The sequence below is a fragment of the Neoarius graeffei genome, chromosome 24, assembly GCF_027579695.1.
Source record: "Neoarius graeffei isolate fNeoGra1 chromosome 24, fNeoGra1.pri, whole genome shotgun sequence".
NCBI lineage: Eukaryota > Metazoa > Chordata > Actinopteri > Siluriformes > Ariidae > Neoarius > Neoarius graeffei.
The window spans coordinates 17,168,129-17,187,663 of NC_083592.1; the positions used below are offsets into that span (position 1 = coordinate 17,168,129).

The window sequence follows — 19,535 nt, forward strand, 5'->3', positions numbered from 1 at the left end:
TCTTGGCCAGACCAATAGCTCGGAGAGCTTTGAAGTCGCGTTAGCCAGGCTAGGACGGAGTTTTCTTTTCTTTTTTGATCGGGTAGTGTGACGAAAAAAATGTGCAGGTTGCTGCACTGCTATTTCAAACGGCTATGATAAACTCCCCTGCCTCTATGCCCTATGGACAGTCTGGCTAATGTACACGAACACACTTACACAAATTTGTACTGCTCATGAACGTGTACATGTTCACAAGCTGACCATTAGCTTAACCCTGAAACAGAACAACAGGGTAGGAAGCTGCTTATGTTATTCAGCATCACGACTGCAAAGTGCACAATCACCTTACTACTACTGATATACAATATCATTAAACTTGACGTAACTACATTGCTTACCAGCATTCACATAAGAATTTCACAATAATAAACTGAATCCCTAGCTACATCTGCAACGGCTAAAATCCTCCTACCGCTCACTCTCGTGGCTAACATTGGCTAACGAGGAGTTTAGCTGCTATCACCAAATAACAACACATTAATAAACCTACTGGGCAGAATGGATCTTCAAATGCCGGACGAAATTGGAGGTCGTGGTCTGGCTGTCAGAAATCGTCACATTGCAAATCTTGCACTGCACCATTCATCGTTTACCTTCTAGGCAGTAGCCCTTGAAGCCGAAAGTGATTACTCTTGGGATGGCTGACATGATGATATGATGTGAAATCTGTGAACACATCGTGGCATGGGGCGTGGTATATAGCCCACGCAGAGAGCGTGCCTGATGGACAGGGTGGTGACAACGCAACGGCAGTGCAATCAAAATTACTGAAGTATGTGCATATTACATTTTATTTTCACAATAAAAACACGATGGAAATAACACTCAAGTCACTCAAGTCATCGTAAGTCAAGTCAAGTCCCGAGTCTTAAACTTCCGAGTCCGAGTCAAGTCTCAAGTATTTTCATGTTTTGTCAAGTCAAGTCACAAGTCATGAAAACAGTGACTCGAGTCGACTCGAGTCCAAGTCCCCACCTCTCAAGTCCCCACCTCTGCACTGGTCACATGATTGTGTTCTTTTGTGGAGAGACTGTGAGATTACTGGGAATCACCTGCACTTGAGAAGTGACTGATCCCTGCACGCAAAGCTCGCAGAGCCCCATATTTACGAGAATATAGTAAGACATTGACCTGATTTTTGATGGCTTTTGAGACTGTACAATGTCCATATGTACGACGAACGACAAACATGTACCACCACAGGGTACCTGATTGTAAGTGCAAGGTACCATATCTCAAACATTTGACCACTGGACAATGAAATTTGTATCTTTATTTACATAAGCTAGATGGGTTTTTATCCAACACTTATTTTTAATTTGCTTTTTAAAAAAATAACATGGGATTATTTACTAACAAATTTTATGGAAAATATTCACGACAGTTTCATATAAAACTTCTTTAAAGTTTTTAATTAGTCCACCAGTTTGTTGGACAGTTGACAGTTTCTGTCATGTAAGGGCGATAGATGGATGTAAGTGCAGGAAGTCTTATTGAAAACACGCAAGCAAATTGATCCAAAATGTAGACAAAGACAGAGTCGAAAAACAGGCAGTGGTTATGTGAGGCATAGACAGGATATCATAGGTAATACAATACTCACAGTCCAAAAACACAAACAGGGTTAAAAACGCGACAAAATACAAGGCTTGGTAATGGCAGACACAGGGTACAGATTGCATACTTTGTAAAGTCTGCGTGTTACTGAGAGTTCTTATGTGCTGTGATTGCACTCTAATCAAGAACAGGTGCATGGTAATTAGTCCTAGTGGCACTCTGAGCTCCAACACGCATGGACATGAGAGATGGACCCAGATAACTCTTTGACATATCAAGTTTGATATTCGATCGTAACTATAGAGTAATGATGTAAAGTGAAGACGCTGCTTCACTGCTGTCCACCAGGCACCCAGCAGAGTCACACCATAATAAATGCTGTGGTGTTGTTTCTGGCGCATGGCATGCAGTGTCAAAGAAAGGAATAAATATGTATTCATAACTGCGGCATGTATCTCATTATTGGTATCACTATCACAAAACAATGCTACAATTTATTAATGCGAAATACACTACACTACATAATTCGATGGTTCATATGCTATAATATTATTCTATTCAAGTAGATTTTGCACCCTTGCAAATATTTTACTCATACACTCATCGGGAGCTCCGCTTTTAGGCAGTGCCTAAATATCTATATTAGTTACGGATCACCATGACTGGCATGCACTATGGGTTATATGATACAACCACATTTTAACTGTTAAAAATGGCTCTTTAGGCCACACCAATTCAATTAGTTCAGTGGTCGAAATACTTTTTTCCAGTGTTCTGCAATATTGCAGAATGTTAAAATTTTGTTCTGCAATTTGGAAATATTTTCTGCAAATACACAAGCCTCCATACTACACCCTTCTCAACCTAATAATGCCTATATTTACATCATATCTAGCTTTACAACTCATAGCATTACTGTAATTCTTTATTCTCTCACTCTATTTTTAATTTCAGTCTTCACAGATCCTTCTCTGCAGCAAAGTTATCATTCCATGATACCTCCACAGGTCTTTCATCCCCCTCGCCCTGACACTAAGGGCTACTACAACTTGAAGTACACCAATTAATTCATAAATATACTAGTTATCACACCCACACATTATCCTTCCACACAACATACTAATAAAGGTATCACCACAATAAAAAATAGAACACAACTGTTCTTCAAGAAACAAAACATTAATTTTCATGTTACACGTCATGTTACATTTTGTCAAGATTAAGTTTCTAGCTTGAACAATAGATTGTTACCCAAAATGTACTTCATTCACAGTGTTTGCATCTGCAACCTGTAGTTTTAAATTGAAAGCAAGGTTTCAATTCTAGGGGCTGCACGGTGGTGTAGTGGTTAGCGCTGTTGCCTCTCAGCAAGAAGGTCCGGGTTCGAGCCCCGTGGCCGGCGAGGGCCTTTCTGTGCGGAGTTTGCATGTTCTCCCCGTGTCCGCGTGGGTTTCCTCCGGGTGCTCCGGTTTCCCCCACAGTCCAAAGACATGCAGGTTAGGTTAACTGGTGACTCTAAATTGACCGTAGGTGTGAATGTGAGTGTGAATGGTTGTCTGTGTCTATGTGTCAGCCCTGTGATGACCTGGCGACTTGTCCAGGGTGTACCCTGCCTTTCGCCCGTAGTCAGCTGGGATAGGCTCCAGCTTGCCTGCGACCCTGTAGAACAGGATAAAGCAGCTAGAGATAATGAGATGAGATGAGATGAGGTTTCAATTCTACACTCTGTTACATCTTATGATGATGCAAAGAATTGATGCCATTAAGGAATAAAACCCAACTGGCAAATGGAAAGACGTTTGGGTTCATGGTGTTTGCCTGGCTTCTAAAGTGCAAGGTCATGAACCGAACTGAGAACTACTGCAGGGGCTTCACTGCTCTAAACTAACAACAGAGAACTGGGTACAAACTAATCATGGCAGAACTGAGAGCTACAGAACTGAACCTATGAGCTTTGTCTTCGAGGGCAACTGTTTTACTTTGTGCTAGTCTGCACCACAGGCAAGACAGCACTAGTAAAAAAAAAAATAGAACATGTACACAAAACATGTATTAGTGTAGCTTGGTATGAGAAAACAAAATATTCAAAAGTATCTATGAATAAAGGTAAAATACTGTTGCTGTCTTCAAAAGGGATATAATATCTGTATAATTTTGCATGATTCAACAATACAATATATACAAACCTATACAATTTACCAATATATATGTATGCAAGATAAGAACTAGTCAGAGTCTTCGCTTTCTGAACCAGATCCCGTCTTCATTTTTGTCACCCTCACGGACGCGCGATCTGTCGCTGTTGTTGTTGGAGTCACGCTGGCTGCCGGTTTTGCCGAGATACGATAAAATCGTCCTTGTTTTCTTGGCGTTTTTGTCGGACTCTTGCCCCAAAGAAACAATCCTCTTCTTGGGAGCCATGTTTGTTGTGCCGCATTGAATTCTGGGAGATGCATGGTGGAAACTGCCGAACACTGCCGAGGTAGTTGTCGGGTCCTCCCGGCGGGTATTAAAAGTGACGAAATCTTACATTGGAAAATGGCAACTGCCCTTATTTGGTTGTTGTCGCCTTTCTTTGGTATTACGTAAATATTGCTCAACTTTGACCTGGAAAACGCCGTCAGGTTCGCGCGGTGCAGGTTTCAGTTTATTTACAGCGCCGCTAGTTTGCTAAATTGAGAACCATTGAATCCTGAGCCTGATTTTTTCATTCTGCAAAATTGCAGGTTGTTTAATTTTTCTTCTGCAATCTTGAAAATCATTCTGCAAAATGTAGACTGCAGACGGGTATTTCGAACACTGTAGTTGGTTCTCGGAATCGCCGCTTGAAGAAAATGCAAAATGAAAAAAAAAATCGAAATCAAACTCCCGCCAACAGAAAAGGTCACGTGATGTCGAAAACCAATCAAATCGCCCCTTTCACTTTCGATAAAGACTTATGGAAGAAACATGCCTGTGGAGGGGAGTCCTGCAAAGCCTGTGATTGTTAGGATATTCAGCAAACAGAAGCGTAAAATCTTTGACAGGTGTGTTGAAATTCTGTTTACTGGTTTGCCTGTATTGTTTGGTCTATTTCCACCACTAATTTTACCATCAGAGCATTTTTTAAATTTTATTTTTATTTCGCCTGCTCGCTTAATATTTTTCCTGAAAAAATCAGAGAACCAACTAATTAAATTGGTGTGGCCTTAGTAGCTTTCAAATGACACCAGGCACCACTTGTGAAAGAAGCTATGGAAGTTGGCCGTTTTAGCTGACTTTGGAGCTCTATTTCCAGTTAAACAGTGCATTTAACACGGTGGTGTAGTGGGTAGCACGGTTGCCTCACAGCAAAAAGTTTCTGGGTTCAAACTCAGTGGCTGGCAGGGGCCTTTCTGTGTGGAATTTTCATGTTGTCTGTGTGGGTTTGCTCCGGTTTCCCCCACAGTCCAAAGACACGCAGTTAGGTTAACGTGGGGTGGGCTTGAGCAAGGTACCTAACCCCTGACTGCTCCCTGGGTGCTCTAGTGCGGCTGCCCACTGCTCTGGGTGTGTGTGTTCACTGCTTCAGATGGGTTAAATGCAGAGGATGAATTTCACTGTGCTTGAAGTGTGCATGTGACAAATAAAGGTTTCTTCTTCTTCATAAAATTGTTCTTCAGGTGCTTAATTATTTTTCCTAGAGCAGAGACTTTGTTTATTCAATCAGATGTTGGGGAGAATCAATCAATCAGTCAATAAGATAAGGTGAACCTGTAGTATGTTTTGTTTACAATATTAAACCTTTGCTCTGCTACTGGGTAGGGTGGAGGCTGTTAAAATGAGTCTCCTGCCAAGACTTTTATTCTTGTTTCAGTCTCTTCCAATCAGGATTCCGACATCAGCTTTTAATATGTTAGACAGGCTTATATCTAAATTTATATGGCAGAATAGGAGACCAAGAGTGAGACTTAAAACACTTACTCTCGGGAAGGATAGGGGTGGCCTTGGCCTCCCTAATATAAAACACTACTACTGGGCAGCGCAATTAAATGCGATAGTAGCCTGGATTAGTATGGACACAGAGACAGGATGGGTTGATATAGAACAAAATTCACTACCAGGCATACCTTTATCTGTTTTGGCTTTCCTTAGTAAGCAGTCTCAAAAGAAGGTGACAATTAAGAATATATGGGTGAAACACACTTTAAATGTATGGTTGACAGTTCAAAAGAGAATTAGGGGAACAGATGCCCTTTCGAGGGCCATGCAAATAGTTGGAAACCCAGAATTTCCACCTTCAATTACTGATATCACTTTTAAGAGATGGGCACAAATAGACTTAAAGATTATTGATCAATTATTTTGTGATAATATTTTACAGCCATTTTCATATTTCCAGGATAAATTCTTATTAGCCCAAACTGATATGTTTAGGTATTTTCAGATTAGGCATTACATTATGAACCATAAAGATTGGAATACAATTAAAAATACTCCAACAAACATGGAAAAATACTTCATTAATATAATCAAACATAAGTCACCTACCAAAAATCATGTCTCTCATATTTATCGAAACTTGATGTTGGACATACCAGGTAATACTTTTTACATTAAAAGGAAATGGGAGCTAGAACTAAACATCGTGATTGAGGACAATGAATGGGAAAAAATATGTATGAGATGTCACAAGGGCATTAATAGTAACATGTGGAAGGAGTTTGATTGGAAGATGAAGACAAGATTCTTTAAGACACCCCTGGTGGTTTCAACATTTATAAATGATCCTGATGTAATGAACTGCTGGAGGGAGTGTGGAAAGGTTGGAGACCATTCACATATATTCTGGGATTGCCCAGAGATCATTTTTTTCTGGCAGGGCATAAAGAATGAGATAGATAAAATTTTGGACATTGACTTATCATTTAACCCAAGTCAATTCCTACTCGATCAGACTCCTGAAAACATGTACACTAAAGACCAACAGTATTTGTTGCATATACTATTGATGACAGCAAGAAAAATAGTGACATTAAATTGGAGGAAACCACAGCCACCTACAGTGACTCAGTGGAAACAGAAGCTGAGGGAGGTGTATGAAATGGAGGCTTTGTCTGCTCAACTACAATTGAGGTCTGATGTCTTTTTGAGGAGATGGTCACCTGTAGTAGATTACCTCTTTACTTGAGAGAAAACCCAAATTATGTGCCTTGATGTTTTTTTTTTTTGCTCTCTGAGTGCTGCAGGGTCAAATATGTTTGTTATTTACACTGCTAGGCTTATTATATAGTCTTGTCAAGGAATTTCATGTTCTGTATTGTGTTGTTTAATAAAAAATTAAAGTTCAAAAAAAAAAAAAAACCTTTGCTCTGAGCAATTTTTTAATTATTTAATTTTATACAGACAAAATACAGGGGGCGGCACGGTGGTGTAGTGGTTAGTGCTGTCGCTTCACAGCAAGAAGGTCCGGGTTCGAGCCCCGTGGCTGGCGAGGGCCTTTCTGTGCGGAGTTTGCATGTTCTCCCCGTGTCCGCGTGGGTTTCCTCCAGGTGCTCCGGTTTCCCCCACAGTCCAAAGACATGCAGGTTAGGCTAACTGGTGACTCTAAATTGACCGTAGGTGTGAATGTGAGTGTGAATGGTTGTCTGTGTCTATGTGTCAGCCCTGTGATGACCTGGCGACTTGTCCAGGGTGTACCTTGCCTTTGGCCCGTAGTCAGCTGGGATAGGCTCCAGCTTGCCTGCGACCCTGTAGAACAGGATAAAGCGGCTAGAGATGATGAGATGAGTTAACACTACTGCATGTCTGGGTGAAACCGGCGTACCCAGATAAAACCCACGGAGACACGGGGAGAACATGCAGACTCCATACAGAAAGGCCCCAGTCGGCCACTGGGCTTGAACCCAGGACCTTCTTGCTGTGAGGCGACAGTGCTAACCACCACATCACCCATAAATCAGAATTTAATCATCAATTTAGAATTTTTCTCATTCTCATCTCATTGTCTCTAGCCGCTTTATCCTGTTCTACAGGGTCGCAGGCAAGCTGGAGCCTATCCCAGCTGACTACGGGCGAAAGGCGGGGTACACCCTGGACAAGTCGCCAGGTCATCACAGGGCTGACACATAGACACAGACAACCATTCACACTCACATTCACACCTACGGTCAATTTAGAGTCACCAGTTAACCTAACCTGCATGTCTTTGGACTGTGGGGGAAACCGGAGCACCCGGAGGAAACCCACGCGGACACGGGGAGAACATGCAAACTCCGCACAGAAAGGCCCTCGCCGGCCACGGGGCTCGAACCCGGGCCTTCTTGCTGTGAGGCGACAGCGCTAACCACTACACCACCGTGCCACCCGCAATTTAGAATTTTTATTCAATAAAAGTTTATTCAAAATATTCTGGAAATCGAATTGTGGCCAGATTGTGTGGCTATGTTGTCACACCCTTCATAATAATGCTAATAAGAACAATCGTGACAAACCCACTTGACTTTTGATCTCATACAATGAACCCATGAATGACAAGCAAGCCATTATTAGCGCTAAACTACTTTGGCACACTACTTAGGGCTCGAGTTTGCGGTTTAGAACGCGACCTGAGGTCCAGCGTTGCCACTCGAGCTACGTCACAACGCTACTGATATCTGAAGTTCCCCGGTTTAAAAAAAATCCTAACGAGGCGAAGTCAGAGGGTTTCATCCCGCTTACACACGTCGAGCTGCCCGTTTCCTCGGGATATCACAGGTAAATAAATGGCCCCCGGTTCGGATTTAGGCGAGTGTGGTGTTTTAAAGAGGACCGAGATGGAACCGGGTTCATTTTTAAGCCGCTAGCTTAGCTAGCTGAAGGAATTTCCTGGAAAATGCTAACCTTAGCACGCAAGCTAGATGCCGTTAGCTAGCTGTTTTCGTTTGCAAATTCGCTGTGTGTGTGTGTGTGTGTGTGTGTGTGTGTATAGACGTGGCCATGCTGCCGGTTAGCATGAGAGAAGTGACATTGCGGAATGTCTGAGCTCTGTCAGGTCAACATTACACACACACACTGCCTGTGGTGTTGGACTTTCTCACCTACTCTAAATAGAAAGGCATTTTATATGTTTACAGTCAGTCAGGACTGTCATGGTTCTCTAAAAGCGACTGTTTAATGGTTTCTATTTACCTGCTAATTGTGTTTTTGCCTTAGAACTGAGGCAGGATTCAGATTAATGACCTTGCTACACACAGCACTTTTTTTTATCAATGCACCTACACCACCGTTCAAAAGTTTGGGGTCACCCAGACAATTTTGTGTTTTCCATGAAAAGTCACACTTTTATTTACCACCGTAAATTGTAAAATGAATAGAAAATATAGTCAAGACATTTTTCTGGCCATTTAGAGCATTTAATCGACCCCCACAAATGTGATGCTCCAGAAACTCAATCTGCTCAAAGGAAGGTCAGTTTTATAGCTTCTCTAAAGAGCTAAACTGTTTTCAGCTGTGCTAACATGATTGTACAAGGGTTTTCTAATCATCCATTAGCCTTCTGAGGCAATGAGCAAACACATTGTACCATTAGAACACTGGAGTGAGAGTTGCTGGAAATGGGCCTCTATACACCTATGGAGATATTGCACCAAAAACCAGACATTTGCAGCTAGAATAGTCATTTACCACATTAGCAATGTATAGAGTGTATTTCTGATTAGTTTAAAGTGATCTTCATTGAAAAGAACAGTGCTTTTCTTTCAAAAATAAGGAAATTTCAAAGTGACCCCAAACTTTTGAACGGTAGCGTAGTTCCAAAGCAGCTTTGCAGAAATCCAGGTCTCGCTTTAGATCCTTAATAAACAAACAATGTAGCAATGGCGAAGAAAACCCCTTGAGACAACAGACTCGAAAGGGATCTTCATCCTTATACTCTGCCTGACACCAGATAGCGTGATCATAAATCATTACAGAGTACAGGATTACGAATAAAGTCGAACAGATCTGAATGAGTCATGTCACTCCTGTGGCATGAGCACAGGACAGTGCTTATGATGACACTGGCAGTTCCTGGGTACTAATATACACTGTCCGGATGAAATGAACCACTGACGAAAGGTGAGACTTTGTGAAAATCTGTTTCATCCCCAAGTGAGAACATGAATAGCTATAGAAGGTGAGACACACGTGTCAAAAGCTCCAAGCCTTTGAAGAGAGGCTGAAGATGAATTGGAGAAAGTGAGAACAGCCACAGCAAGAGAAGTGTGTCAGGGTCAGGGAGCAAGAGAGCATGATATTAGGTACATGTGTAGGTTTTAAAAGGATGAACGTTGTGATCAGAATACCAGCAGGAACTCCAGAAGGTCTTTAACTGTTGGGGGTCGTGCCTGGAGGACGCTCTGGACTCTTGCAGTGGTGCTTTTGTGGCTGGGGACTGCAGTTGACTTGCTGACTTTGGGACTACGGTTGTCGTGAACGGTTTTGCGCTCGGGTTTCCGTCGGTGGGCGGTTTCTAGCATCAACGGAGCTGACTTTGTTAGGACTGCTGATGTTATCGTCATCTTGTCTGTTGTTGCCCAAATGAGGATGGGTTCCCTTTTGAGTCTGGTTCCTCTCAAGGTTTCTTCCTCATGTCGTCTGAGGGAGTTTTTCCTTGCCACCGTCACCACAGGCTTGCTCATTGGGGATAGATTAGGGATAAAATTAGCTCATTATTTTAAGTCGTTCGAATTCTGTAAAGCTGCTTTGCGACAATGTTTATTGTTAAAAGCGCTATACAAATAAACTTGACTTGAACTGTGACAGCATTACAGAAAAAGGAGCGCTCGAAAGTAATACAGGCAACCATTTTGATTATTTTCTAAAGTGGGACCTAATTGCTTAACAAGTTAACCTTGTGAAGTGACTGATCACTCTGGATCATAACGAACAAAACGCATTAGAACGGTTAAAAATGGCTCTTGTAGTAACTTTCAGATGTCACCAGTCCATTGAGAAAGAGGCTGTGGAATTTGGACATTGTAGCCCACTTTGGAGTGCTATTTGCAGTTAAAATGATCCCTCAAGGCGTCAATAATTTTTCCCAGATCAGAAACTTTTTCTTTATTCAATCAAATATGGGGGCCTGTCTGTCCTGTCTGACCTTTTCTTTCTTTCTTTCTTTCTTTCTTTCTTTCTTTCTTTCTTTCTTTCTTTCTTTCTTTCTTTCTTTCTTTCTTTCTTTCTTTCTTTCTTTCTTTCTTTCTTTCTTTCTTTCTTTCTTTCTTTCTTTCTTTCTTTCTTTCTTTCTTTCTTTCTTTCTTTCTTTCTTTCTTTCTTTCTTTCTTTCTTTCTTTCTTTCTTTCTTCCTTCCTTCCCTCACTCCCTGTAATACATTTTGTTTGTTCATCTTTATAGCTTGAATATTGCCAGGACATGACACCAAGTCCATGTTTGGATGTTTTACAGACCTCATGCAAACATAAAATTATCTTTTTATGATTTACCATGATGATAAATCCGGGAGTGTGTGGCATTCAGTCAGGGTTCCCGCTGATGCTTGTCACACTCGTCATTGACAAACATAATCCATCAGTGACGAAGAAAAAGTTACTAGCAGTCATCAGTGATTTAATGTATTTGTCATCATTATCAGAAGTAATTTTTTTTAATAGAAATTCCTCCATTTGCTGAAATCCAACCACAGTGAAGAGATGGCGGAAGGCCGGGTGTAAACAATGAGCACGTGCTTGTGACCAATAAAAAAATTGACGACCAAATGGGCGTCAAGCTTTTGACCAGTCGCAATGCGTCTTAATCAGGCTGGTGTGGTGTTGTAATTAACTACATGTGAACCAAACAATGGTGCCGTCTCAGCTGATTAAGTTTTCTTGGGTGGCTTTCTTCAAGCACTGAAGATTATTTAAGGGCCGATACAGCCATGAGGGAGGTACACTCGGAGCCCCGACCGTCGCCTAGCACATCAGACAGTGTCAGTAATATAGGGGTTGGTAAAAAAAAAACCCGCCAAAGTGAAAATGCTGTCAGCCGCAGCAAGCGACTGAAGGGAGCTCTGTTTTGGGCGGCATGGCGTGTTGAGTCTCTGTGGCTAACGTGTGATGTAAAACATGATGTCCTTCTGTGTTTTGCTTCTAAATTGGTGGGAAATTTGGATTCCTTCACAGGGTTCTCGCCAGCGCTTTATATGGTTGCGGCCCGCTACGCTAAAATTTCAGACCGCAACGGTAATTTCCCCCCGCTACGCTAAATTTTTAATATAGCGTAACGGTTGTTTTCAGTTGTTCATCACCATCGCCAAAAGTTTTTTTTTTTTTCCTGCGCACTTGAGCAGTTTTCAAGGTGTCAAAATCAGCCTACGTTTGTTAGGAAACCCATGCCTGGAAATCAGTTCCGAGAGAGAGAGAGAGAGAGAGAGAGAGAGAGATCCTGGCGATAACTTTCTCTTGAGCTGGACTTCGGTGAATGACAATGGATGACGGACCCCCTCGCAAAAAAAGAGACATTCGCTCTTTCTTCACAGTTAGAAATGTAAGTGCACCACTTCTACAGGTTTTCCATCACGCTTGAAAACTTAACCCAAAGCCCTTTGATGAATGAAAACGTCTACTTTGTAAGCAGGTTTAGCAATATGACAGGGCGCACGTATCGGATGATTAGCGCTAATTTACTGGATCCCACTGTGGCTAACATTAACACACTGGTAATCTGCCTGCATGCCATCCATCGTTATATTTCTATAAGGAGACAGGCACAAGAGAGGTTGGAGGAGATGAAGGAAAGGACATAGGAGGCAGAGGAAAGGAGGTAGCAGATAAACGGGCAGAGGATGGAGGTAGGCCTAGTGGGGGAGAGCCCGCTGTTGGAGATAGAGGAGGAGATGGAGGAAGACGAGCAGAGGCTGAGGCCAAAGATGTAACAATTTTCCATCAAGGATATACAACATAAAAAATGCAATTTATCCCCTCCAGGAACGTCAAATATGGCCAATTTTGGGCATGATTTTTCAAAATCTCCGCACCATCCCCCCGCTCGGTCGCTACGCTCCCTCGCCATAACCCATTACGCTAAAAAAAAATCCTGGTGAGAACCCTGCTTCACTATTGGTTGTTCCAGGATTCTTCTTGACTCTCTGTTCAATTGTAAATCAAGTTTTGTGTTGACGTAAAGGCAAAAGGGAGTCCTCATACCTTTTGAATAATTCCATGCTAAAATAACCTTCAGTAAGCTCAAACTAAAGGGGTTTATTTTAGCTTGATGGTGCACACGGTGCCCAAAATCAAGTATTTTCTGGAGTGCAGCCTAAATTTTATGTGTGATGGAGAGGCCTGCATATGTACAAATATTTGAATTGCGCCAGTTTGCATCAAGTCCACTTTGATATGTCGTTAACGAAGAAAAAATACAGACTAAGAAAAAGCAAAGAATAGACTTATTTGACTTGATTTTTCAAAGAAAAAAGTGGAGTATTTTTTGGAACGCCGGGGAACCCTGTTCAGTGACACAATTGCAGCTTTACACTTAGTGTAGTGTAGATGATGGGCAGTACAGTATATGATGTATAGTATGTGTATAACATGTAGATATGGAACCTGTATTAAACAGAGTCTGAGTTCAGGCAATGATGTGAGGCGTTAAGTGTCTTTGGACTCCTTGTCCTGAAGATCCTGTGCTGGCATCCACTTCAAGCTCTTACACTGCCTGCCATAATGCACACTGCCGTCGTGTGTCCTAATAAAGTCATAAAGGGGAACCAAAATGGTAATGACATCATTGTCATTTCCACACTTCACTAAGGAGTTTGTTTCTTTGTGTGTGAGCATCGTCTTGTTAATGGCAACCAGCCAGTCTCTGGTATCTCCAGCGAGAAAAATAGACTGAACTTCAGATTAACTTTAATTAATGCTTGAAAGTATGATGCGTGTCTTAGTCCGAGTCCAGGTCAGAAGGATACCATGTAATACGTTATGTAATCCTGTGTGGCACACTGTTCTGTCATTTATGTTTAGTATTTTTGACAGAATTGTGATTCTTTTTATAAATTGAACATTTCTGTTGAACTACAAAAAGACTTTTGGGAATCCTCCATACTGTTATCTGTACTAGACCAATTGAAAGGTATGTTATGCTTAACAAGAAGTAGGCTAAAATCGGAAGCTACAGTGGTGCTTGAAAGCTTGTGAACCCTTTAGAATTTTCTATATTTCTGCATAAATATGACCCTAAAACATCAGATTTTCACACAAGTCCTAAAAGTAGACAAAGAGAACCCAGTTAAACAAATGAGACAAAAATATTCTACTTGGTCATTTATTTATTGAGGAAAATGATCCAATATTACATATCTGGGAGTGGCAAAAGTATGTGAACCTTTGCTTTCAGTATCTGGTGTGACCCCCTTGTGCAGCAATAACTGCAACTAAACATTTCCGGTAACTGTTGATCAGTCCTGCACACCGGCTTGGAGGAATTTTAGCCCATTCCTCTGTACAGAACAGCTTCAACTCTGGGATGTTGGTGGGTTTCCTCACATGAACTACTCGCTTCAGGTCCTTCCACAACATTTCAATTGGATTAAGGTCAGGACTTTGACTTGGCCATTCCAAACCATTAACTTTTTTATTCTTTTTTTAACCATTTCTTTGGTAGAACGACTTGTGTGCTTAGGGTCGTTGTCTTGCTGCATGACCCACCTTCTCTTGAGATTCAGTTCATGGAGAGATGTCCTGAGAATTTTCCTTTAGAATTTGCTGGTATAATTCAGAATTCATTGTTCCATCAATGATGGCAAGCCGTCCTGGCCCAGATGCAGCAAAACAGACCCAAACCATGATACTACCACCACCATGTTTCACAGATGGGATAAGGTTCTTATGCTGAAATGCAGTGTTTTCCTTTCTCCAAACATAACGCTTCTCATTTAAACCGAAAAGTTCTATTTTAGCTTTTTCATCCACAAAACGTTTTTCCAGTAGCCTTCTGGCTTGTCCACGTGATCTTTAGCAAATTGCAGACGAGCAGCAATGTTCTTTTTGGAGAGCAGTGGCTTTCTCCTTGCAGCCCTGCCATGCAACCATTGTTCAATTTTCTCCTGATGGTGGTCTCATGAACATTTAACATTAGCCAATGTGAGCGAGGCCTTCAGTTGCTTAGAAGTTGCCCTGGGGTCCTTTGTGACCTCGCCGACCATTACATGCCTTGTTCCTGGAGTGATCTTTGTTGGTTGACCACTCCTGGGGAGGGTAACAATGGTCTTGAATTTCCTCCATTTGTACACAATCTGTCTGACTGTGGATTGGTGGAGTCCAAACTCTTTAGAGATGGTTTTGTAACCTTTTCCAGCCTGATGAGCATCAACAACGCTTTTTCTGAGGTTCTCAGAAATCTCCTTTGTTTGTGCCATGAGACACTTCCACAAACGTGTGTTGTGAAGATCAGACTTTGATAGATCGCTGTTCTTTAAATAAAACAGGGTGCCCACTCACACCTGATTGCCATCCCATTAATTGAGAACACCTGACTCTAATTTCACCTTCAAATTAACTGCTAATCCTAGAGGTTCACATACTTTAGCCACTCACAGATATGTAATATTGGATCATTTTCCTCAATAAATGAATGACCAAGTATAATATTTTTGTCTCATTTGTTTAACTGGGTTCTCTTTATCTACTTTTATGACTTTTGTGTGAAAATCTGATGTTTTAGGTCATATTTATGTAGAAATATAGAAAATCCTAAAGGGTTCACAAACTTTCAAGCACCACTGTATGAAAAGTATGAGAAGCTTATTGTGTGTATTAATGGCGGATCATGGAAATGAATCTATGAATGAAGTACTTGAGTCAGCTGATTTTATATAGGTGCAACCTACCTACCGGAACGACGTCAGTCGGACATCCATGACCAGTCTTCTCCACAAATTTCTATCTTCCATTGCTTTCGTTAGAAGTTCTTTCAGGATATTTGTGTCCTCTATCAATTGGTCAATGAAAGTGCATGATCTTTAAGATCGCTTGCCATGTTTGGGTTCCCACAGGATGACTTGGTGTATTATTTTTGCAGTATTGTGTAGTGTATGAAGACTGCATTCTCTCCTGATAATGTTCCTGGATGAACCATATTCTAATTTCCCTCTCAAAGGTGGAAAGTCTTTTGGCCATGAGCTGTGATGTTCTCTTGTTGTACATTAAGACATTGAGTCTGATTAATGCCAAGTGTTTTAACTGTGGGGTGAATGTTTTGTGCTTGCATTTAAGTTATTGAGCTGTTTTTGTGCTTTACTCAAGCTTATTAATATACAGTCATGGTCATAAGTTTACATACAGTGATATGGCAATATTTGGGTTTTCAGTAATTTCTTTGAACTGTTCTTTTTCTGTGGCAGAATGTACAGCATACATTTAAAAAAAAAAACACTAGAATTTGGTGCACAAGTTTTTAATTTTTTTTTGGTTTTCTGAAATCAACACGGTTAAAATTATACATACGTGGTCAAAAATATACATACAACACACCTAATATTTGGATAAAATGTTTCTTCACAAGATTCACCTTGACCAGAAATTTTTGTTTACCATGAACAAGCTTCTGGCAGAATTCTGGTTGGATATTTCATGACTACATGGTAGAATTGGTAGAGTTCAATTAATTAATTAAAAAATTTTTTTCCTTGGCATGAACTCTACTTATAAGCACGGTCCATATATTTTCAATAGGGTTGAAGTCAGGGCTTGTTTTAAGCTTAACGTTGGCTTGCTTTATCCTCCACAACCAGCTCTGATGCATGTTTGGGTTCGTTGTCCTGTTGTAAGTCTCAAGTTGTGTTCAAGTTTCTGATGGTTTATGCTGAAGAATTCTGAGGTAGTCCTTCATTATTCCATCCACTTTGTGCAATGAACCAGTTCCACTGGCAGCAAAACAGCTCCAGAGCATAATGATCATACCACCACCACCACCAGTTAGTACAGTGTCCCTTTGTACATTGTCGTTGTGGCCAAACAACTCAGTCTTTGTCTCATCTGACCATACAGCTTTCCTCCAGAAGGTTTATTTCTTTGTCCGTGTGGTCAGCTTCAAACTTTAGTTCAGCTTGAAGGTGTCAATTTCAAAGCAGGGAGTTATTTTTTTGAATAGCAGCCTCTTAGTCCACGGTGATCTGAAATGTAGACAGTGATCCATCAGCTGCCAGTTCATGGCAGGGCTGTGCCATGGAGGTTCCTGGGTTGTTCCTGACCTTCCAAACCAACTACTTTTCAGCTGAGGGTGACAGTTTGGGTTTCCTTGAAGCAAAGTGGCTTGGCAAAGTGACTACACGTCACAATAACTTGGATACAATTGTTTGAACTAATCTTGGAATTTGCAGTTTTTTAGAAATTGCTCCAAGAGACATTCCGGAGTTGTGTACATCTGCGATCCTCTTTCTTGGCTCTGCACTGAGCTCCTTGGACTTTCCCATTGTATTGTGTGTTGGTCAATCCAGTGAGTGCTGTAAACAAGCCCTTTTTATGAAGCTACAGAGAAGCTACCAGCTGTTGTCAATCATGATCACTAACAGGAAGTTAAGAGATCTCGACCTTGGCAAGATAAGACTTGTTGGAAGTTTCAGCACCTCTGAATTAATAATCTAAGTGAGCGTATGTATAATTTTGACCCTGTGTTGATTTCAGAAAACCAAAAGAAAATTAAAGCTTGTGCACTAAATTCCAGTATTTTTTATTTATTTATTTAATTTTTTTTTTTATAAATTAAAGATGTATGCTGTACAATCATTCTGCCACAGAAAAAAACAGTTAAGAGAAATTACCATTCATATCCAAGATGACAGACATGTCACTGTATGTAAACATCTGACCACAACTGAACCTGTTTAACACTCGTCCTACCAACAGCCGGACCATGTGTTGGTGCGCAGGTGCAGTGCAGCAAGGGGTAGGATTTGGAAAATGCTACAGAGAGTCATGAAAGTGTTCCGGAATTTCCCGGAATTCCGGGTTTTTAGATTTTCCACCAGATTTTTTTCTGCTAATGACCCGGAAATCCAGATATTTGACACAACTCTTGAAAACCTCCGGTTTTCTGAATGGAGAAATTTATTTTTTGGATTTTTCGCGTTGCTAGACACAGCATCGTCCTTGCATGGGCACAGTCCTTAAATAGCCCAAACACAGTTCATTGATTAAAGACAGGTGTTCTTTGTTAATGGCGCGCGTGCCGGAGCTCGTTAGGCACGCGCACCAAGGCGTGCCTTCAAGTGCATGTGCTAAGGCGCGCAAGACTGACCCCGTTCTGCGCAAGCGCAACACAATCGCACTAGAAAGCATGTTCAAGCTGCCAGTGTAGCTGCAGTCTTTTTAGTTGTGAATTACGAGTATTTTCTCTTGTGTTAATAATTCGCCATGTCAGAATAAGCACAACTTTCCTCCTTCTTTCGACGTGAAGAGAGGTAAGCAATTTATTATTTATATATATATATATATAATTTTTTCTTCCCCCATCAAAGTTGTATTTTGTGGTTTTGAAGCTAAGTTTTAGTGCCGTTTCTAGAACACAACATCAAGAAAACGTGGAAGAAACAGCAATAATGGAAGAGCCGGTTTCTAAACTACCTAAAACTAGCAATGGTAATTATTTTTTGTTACATAATGCACTCAGGCTGCCAGTCAGTGTGTGACACACACACACCCTACGCCCCTGATTTACATGAGAAATTTGGTATTCATTGGTGTGTTTAAATTTACAGACAATACGAACTAATGTAAACAATTGGCTTCAACTCGCATAAATATGAATTGGAAATTTTTAGTTCACTTTAGCTTCTGCAAACGCACAACTCTACTAAAAGATTGATAAATGAGGCTCAATGTCCCAAAGATTGAAACCTGAAAGCTTTAGAAACTCTAACAGACCTTTACTTTTTAACAATATTGTTTTGGGATTTTGCTGAGTTTACCTTCAACTGTCTGATTTTTTTTCAAAGTAATGAACTGTGTAGCCAGGAAAATCACCGCGTTTTCTAAATGCACTCCTGAAAATTACTCATTAACTAGGGGAATTAAATTTGATATTTTTGACATGTTAATCATTAATGTACATGAAAGAAAAAGGCTTAAAAGTTATAACTTGTTTTAGTGAAAATAAGTACCAGAATGCAGGGTTTTGCGTGTTATGTTATTAAAATATTTTTGGGGGACGTTGCACAGCCCCCCCCCCCCCCCCCCCAGGTTTTTTTTCCTTTGCTCCAATTTCATCTCTATACAAAACGCCACATCAAGAAATGCATGAATCAGTTGAACCACATTATCCTTAAACGCATCAGTTGAAACATTTTCGTTTGCAAAAGTCAGTAGTTTTTTCTGCTTTTTGCTGAGTGAAGTAAAACCTTTTGGAATTTGGTTGAAGTGTGACTTGTGACTGATGAAGTGAATCAGGTGTGTTTCCCTTAGAATCAGATGTGTGCCTTATGCAATAGAACAGCCTTTCTCAACCGGGGTGCCATCTGGCTTCGTTAGGGGTGCCGTCAAAAAATTATATATTCTAACACTGAAATAAATAAAATGAATTAAAATTCCAAAAAACAATAGTTACACTAATGCAGATCATTGCCGCCCTCATACCCTACATCATCAAAATTTGTCTCACGGCCCCCTTTCCCATGTCACAACGTCACTGCCGGGGTCAGCGTATGGTCAGTGTGACTGTGTATATTTTATATTGGGGTGCCTTGAGAATTTGCATACTTCTGAAGGGTACCGTGACTGAAAAAAGGTTGAGAAACGCTGCAATAGAATCCTGAGAGAGAGACTTTTTAAGCAACTTTTGATGCAGTTTTGGAGATGGTTTCTCATTATTTTTCAGCAACAGTCCTTGTTGATATTTGGTGTCTGAACATGTTTTCTGCAGGCAAAATACACAGAGGTCCTTTTGTCAAGATTCAGAATCTGCTTCATCACGATGACTTGTGTGACATGTGATTCCTCATTAGTCGAGGGTATTTTTACGTT

At 40.9% G+C, this 19,535-nt stretch overlaps 1 protein-coding gene across 3 annotated transcripts in view; it reads left to right on the forward strand.

Annotated features, from left to right (window-relative positions):
• The first annotated feature begins 8,182 nt into the window (after positions 1–8,182).
• clip1a (CAP-GLY domain containing linker protein 1a) overlaps positions 8,183–19,535 on the forward strand; it is a 77,585-nt gene continuing 66,232 nt past the window's right edge. The window contains exon 1 of one of the 3 annotated variants that reach the window (XM_060906826.1): positions 8,183–8,313. The gene's annotated coding sequence lies outside the window, so the exon portion shown is untranslated. The remainder of the gene's footprint in view (positions 8,314–19,535) is intronic. The other 2 variants (XM_060906827.1, XM_060906828.1) reach the window with 2 other exon arrangements.